Source organism: Psammomys obesus, unplaced genomic scaffold, assembly GCF_907164565.1.
Source record: "Psammomys obesus unplaced genomic scaffold, mPsaObe1.curated_primary_1811, whole genome shotgun sequence".
In the NCBI taxonomy this organism is placed as follows: domain Eukaryota; kingdom Metazoa; phylum Chordata; class Mammalia; order Rodentia; family Muridae; genus Psammomys; species Psammomys obesus.
The window spans coordinates 722,716-728,549 of NW_026585686.1; the positions used below are offsets into that span (position 1 = coordinate 722,716).

The 5,834-nt window shown below is 37.7% G+C and overlaps 1 protein-coding gene across 2 annotated transcripts in view; it reads left to right on the plus strand.

Moving 5' to 3' along the window:
* The window catches only part of Mllt3 (MLLT3 super elongation complex subunit), a 250,155-nt gene that overhangs the window by 183,295 nt on the left and 61,026 nt on the right, over positions 1-5,834 (plus strand). The window lies entirely within an intron of this gene.

Consider the following 5,834-nt stretch of genomic DNA (forward strand, 5'->3'; position numbering starts at 1 on the left):
TCTATCTATCTATCTATCTATCTATCTATCTATCTATCTATCTATCTTTTGCAATCAAATGATGTAAAGTGTTTCTCACAGCCTATGTGTGACCTTAGACCCTGTCCAGCATGATGTCAGTGACAGGTAATTCATCACCTAGGGTTTGATTCTGAGTGACTTTTTGTACATTCTTTATAATTGTTTATACTTGCTAATTGTCTTACTTTTCTTAATTCTGCTTATATTTCAAGCTGATAGCCTGTTCCCACTTTCTGCTACCTGATGTGATACTTGTAGGTCTTGGTCCTTGCTATACCTCTTCCATGTCAAGAATCTCTGTGTTTGCACAGTTTATTGTCTGTGTAGGTTTAGCTCTGTGTACATTGCAAGGGACACTAGACTCCCGAGTGTGCCCCTCGCCATCATTCCATACATAGAGGATTTGCTTTCTGATGTGGTGACTTTTTTGCTAGAATTTCTTGTCATGAAGAGGCAGTAGCCATTGTGTTCTTTAAAGCTGGCAGATTCATCTTTCACACTGCCTGTGTGCATGGTTTGGGTCATGTAGCCTTCCCCAACTAGCCACCATTCTACTTTCCGTGGTTTCAGTCACCTGTGATGAACCAAGGTACAAAACTATTCTAAATGGAAATTTCCAGAAATGAATAAAATTTTAAAGTTATTTTAGCATATGTTTGGTAACTTGCCAGTTCTTTAATTCTTGACGTTTTAATTTTTTTTTTCTAATGTATTTTTGAATATTCGGTGTGCCAATATGCATGTGAGTGCAATCAGTTACGAAGGCCGGAAGATGCATCCGGCCTCCTGGATGTTGGATATTGAGAACCGAACTCAGATCTTACGAAGGACAGGCTTTTCACCACTGAGCAGTCTCTCCAGCTGCAAAGCCTTGAAGTTTAGAAGTCTTCGCTAACATGTGTGGGCACGGCTCTTATCGCTAGTTTTCCCTGGGTGTTACAAAACCCTGTTAGCTTACAATTCTTTAGTCCTTCTTCCACATCACTTTCATCCTTCTTTGGACCTTCTAGGATTTGTCCTGTGCCATGCTGGGTTGTCTCCCTCTGCTTTTCAAGTCTCCTCAGTTCCCATCGTGCACTTCCAGCATTTTCACCTTGCTGTGAGGTTTCTTCTGTCACTGGTTGTTGTGTTTCTCTCCTTGCCCTTACCCTTGCCCTCGTGAATTATTTAGCTTGAGAATTTTAACCTTTAGCTTTAAACTATTTTTTCAAGTTATAGAAATTATGATTTTTTTTTTAAATTTATCGTACTTGACTCTCCTTAATTTAATCATGTTTTTAATGTGAGTACTTTTATCTGTCCTCTCCAGAAAGTCTAAAATAGATCTTTCCTTCCTGGATAGTCCCCACTTAGTTATGTATGCAAGGGGCAGGCATATCAGCCCACATAGCACCAGTAAACATTTACAGTTTTTTATCTATATATTTATGTGCCTGTTTGCTTTTCCATTTGCCTCTTTGCATTCCTTGATACCAGGAGTAGAGTAGACTTTCCATCCTATTGCTTATTGTGGGTGCCAGGGGCTGGCCACGCAGTGCAGTTACCTGCATGTTCAACGCCTCTGGGTCTACCTTGGAGAGAAGGAGGTCCTGCACTAGTCCTTTCTAGGAAGATTTCCATGGACCTGTGACCCATTCATGAAGCTTACCTGCCATCTGCCTCCAGAACTGACCTGCTCAAGAGGAGTGAATTGGTTTGGTTGCATTTGAAACTGAAATAAGAAAGGTAGATCAAATTCAAGGCCGGGTCCCCTCCCCTGCAGGATCCCATATTCATATGTTTTATCCATATTCTCAGTTGGTGTCCTCTTCATTATTCGTGATCTGTCTGGAAGTTTATTTTTGAATATCATGGTTAGCTTTACACCTTCATATGCACAACTTGAAGTACACTACAAGCTGTAGGAAGTATCTTGCTTAAATGTTTGGACAAATAAACTCATTCAGGATAGTTTTTTGTTTTTTTTTTTTTTTGGTTTTGATTAACAAAAATTTGGTGATCATTTATTTGTCTAACTCATGTTCTATTAATGTAAAAATCTTCCACAATGTAGAAGAGCAGTTAGAACAGGACAGAAGAAAGATAGAGGGAAGAAACAGGAAGTGAGGAATCAACTTTGAGTTGTCAGTAGGAAGAAGACAGAGAAATTGAAAGCCACACGTAATCAGAAAGCCCTTCTATGTCCAGTTCTCAGAACCTCTCTTTTTCTTAGGCTATCTGCTAGAGTTTCGGACAAGTCCAATTAGACAGGATTGCACACTAAAGAGACCATTCTGCTCCAGAAAATTAAAACAAAGAGGCATTCAATAGAATCGCGTGGAGGAAAGTGCTGTACCTTAGCATCACGGGTTGCAAAGTTAGTGAAAATGCATGTGTATTTGTGTTTAAATAGTCATTTGCTTTCCATATTTGGGATTTGAATTATGCACATGCTCTCTTTTTGGATTGCTTGATACTCAGTCGCTCTTAATCATCTTTAGGCAACAAGATTTGAATTATACAACACATGTAAGCTTCACATAGAATGGTAATTAGTCTGTGCTGCTCAGTAGCATTTGATGTTGAGGTTAATGATTCAGAAACAATTTTAAAAACCTACTGACTAAATTCCATATATATGAGGTAGATCAGTTTCTATTCTGTGTCAGAGGCAATTGGATGCTTGTGGGTCTAAGCTGCTGCTTTACATTTATTATGTAGGAGTGTAGAGTCTGGTGACATGTGTTAAGCTATCATTTGCTACCAGCCCCAGCTAAAGAAAATGCTTCTCTCTGTGTGAGGGAGAGCACCCTCTCTACTTTGGCTGTTTTCTGAATTTTGTTGTGGACATTGTTAGGGAAAATATTTGTCTTAGCTTTGACGTTTTGCTCACAGAAAGCTTTTAGAAATAATTATTTAGTTTCATTTTTAGATTTATTTTGCCTGCGTGTACACACACACACACACACACACACACACACAGAAATATGCACATGCAGTTCCTGTGGGAGCCAGGACTGGAACTATGAATGATTTTGTGGTGTCACATGGGTCCTCAGAATCAGCCGCCAGTCTTCTGTAGGAGTAGCCACTGCTCTTAACCATGGAGCCTTCTTTCCAGTCCTATTTGATTTTTTTTCAAGGCAGGGTCTCACTGATGGCCTTGGCTGGCCTTGCTTGAATGGATGTGCAGTGTAGATGAAGACTAGGGCGACTTTGAACTCACAAAGTTATGGTTACCTCCAAACCTCAAGGGCTGGGATTACTGACCTTTGCTGCCATACCCAAGAAAGCTTTTGAGGTGATAATGATAAAAGAGAGAATCAGCAAGAATAATGAGAGCCATTTGCTTGTTTGAGTAGATAAAGAGTGTACGAAATACCAAGAATAGCTCAAGTTATAAAAAATACACTTCTGGGTTTCTTACCTAGTATTATGTGCCAATTATTAAGACAAGAAGGTAAACATTCTGTAACATAAAAAATTGTATCTAGCATCACTGTGTACTCTGGCTTTAAATTTGTGTTACACTTTGTATGTGTCTGTGTGTGTGTACCTCCTGTGGAGGTCAGAGGTCCACTGGTGTATGTTTTTGTCCTTCCACCGTGTTGGTCCTGCGGGTCAAATGCAGGTAGCTAGACTTGACACAAGCACTTTTACTTGCTGAGCCATCTCTCTGACCCACCACTGTGTACTTTATTAAGAATTCCTGTTTATTCTACAGAAATATTTTATTAATGAATCATTTAAGTTCCCCTGTAGAAGTTGCGTCTACCTCCTGATGTTTATTGGTTTTTAATGTGCAACATTAGAAGTATATTGAAAGTTTAAGCAGTTATATTTTTAAATTATGTGTAATACTCCATATAGACTGAATGTTTAGTAATAATGCTTGGGTGTTCTGTAGACATAGTTAGAGAACTGATTGCAAATTGCCAACATTCAGTAAGTCAACAAACCAATTTAAAAAATCTCAAGGATATTAGATTTGAAAATGTTCTTCCTTAATTTAGTTTGTCCATTATATGTTGTTTTAATTATTCATAGTATTGCTTAACATGCCAGGAAATGTCCTGTAATAGAATTTATTAAATAATTAAGTTATGGTAATATAAATTCTATATTTAGTAGCATGTTTTAAAGTCTCAGATTAAAATGCTTTGTAAAGAATTATCTAGCTGGTCTGAAGTATGAAAACAAGTCTTTGTTTGATAACTTTATCCATTTTGTAGTTTTGAAGTCAAATGCTCGTTTTAGGAAAACGCAGTTTGAACTATTTTGTGATCCATAGAGGGCAGATGATTTTGTAGGAAACAAAGATATATATTCCCGCTGACATAGAAGAGTAATGTGCATATAGGGTATTGCTTTCTAAGGTGTATCAGTGAACATATATACCCACTTTCTCCTCCTGTAAATACAATAAATGGGAGGTTGCTTATTGTGTTGAAAGGTCCTACATACATTCTCCTTCTTGGGTCATGCTAGATGTTAAAGAATATCAAATTGGCCGTACAGCACTGGGCTAGAGTGGATGAGTTAGTTAGAAGTGAAGGAGAATGAACCTGAAGATAGATATTCTGATTGGAACTTGGCTTTGGTTCTAGTAGGAGCTTGAAATGAGCATGAAAGAACTATTCTTTTAATATTGATATAGATTTGGCATGCCCAGGGTCTCCTGTTGTTTCTTATTTTTGATATTAATAGATTTTGTTCCTATAGATTATGGAGAGGTTTTATATATGTGTGTGTGTGTGTGTGTTTGGGGGCATATGTATTATTAATATAATATATGTTATTTATGTGTGTGGATGTTTTTACCTGAATTTATGGGTTTGTACCATGTGCATGCAGAGTCTATGGAGGTCAGAAGAGGACATCAGATCTTCTGGGTCTGGAGTTATAGGTGGTTGTGAGCTACCATGTGGATGCTGGGAATTGAACCCAGACCCTATGGAAGAATAACCAGTGCTCCTAACCTCTGAGCCATCTCTCCAGCTCAGATTATGTGTTTTGAGGTATTGTGATAAGTGGGAAAATTGGTCACATTTCAAATAAAGTAGGAATAGTAATTGCTGAAAATCTTGTCCATTTGATACATGAGGTCTTTGATGTGATCCATAACTTCTTGCTCTTTTTGTTCTTAGTGAGAGAAAGGTATTCTTCAATTGATAGGAAAAAATGACTTAAAAAACAGTTTTAGCTCACACGGCGAATGATTTTTCTTGGTGGCTTTATTATTCTTTGTGCGGCACAGATATTTAGGATTTCATGTAACCTGGCTTCATTGTGTGCTGTGGCTAAAAGCTGCTATTTGAGTACAGTCTGTGTTTTGTTCCGTCTTTGTTTTAGCTTGTTCTGGCCAGTCAGTGCTATTCTTCTGTATCTAATAGCAGTAGACTGCTTATGCTCTAAGACCCAGTTCACATACACGTTCGTTTTCCTTAGAGATAGGATTTATTCTTTTCTCTGTGCTCTCAGCAGAACTAAATAGCCCCCTTCTTTTAATTGTTACATTCTTTATAGGTGACGATTTCAATAGATAGATAGGTATACTATAGCTATTTACAGTGGGGCCATGTGCTATCTTTTTTGTGCCTTTTAGGACAAACATTATTAGCGTTTGATGAAGATAAATGTTTTAAATTTATCCTTCCAATGACTGAGAAGACAGCTTTTCTTATTAAATTCTTTGATTGTAATAACTCTTTTTCTTGTTTCTCACATGCATTTTTCCCACCTGTTGAACTACAGTTAAAATATTTGGTGTATTTTAGGGATATATTGAGAGAGAGAGAGAGAGAGAGAGAGAGAGAGAGAGAGAGAGAGAGAGA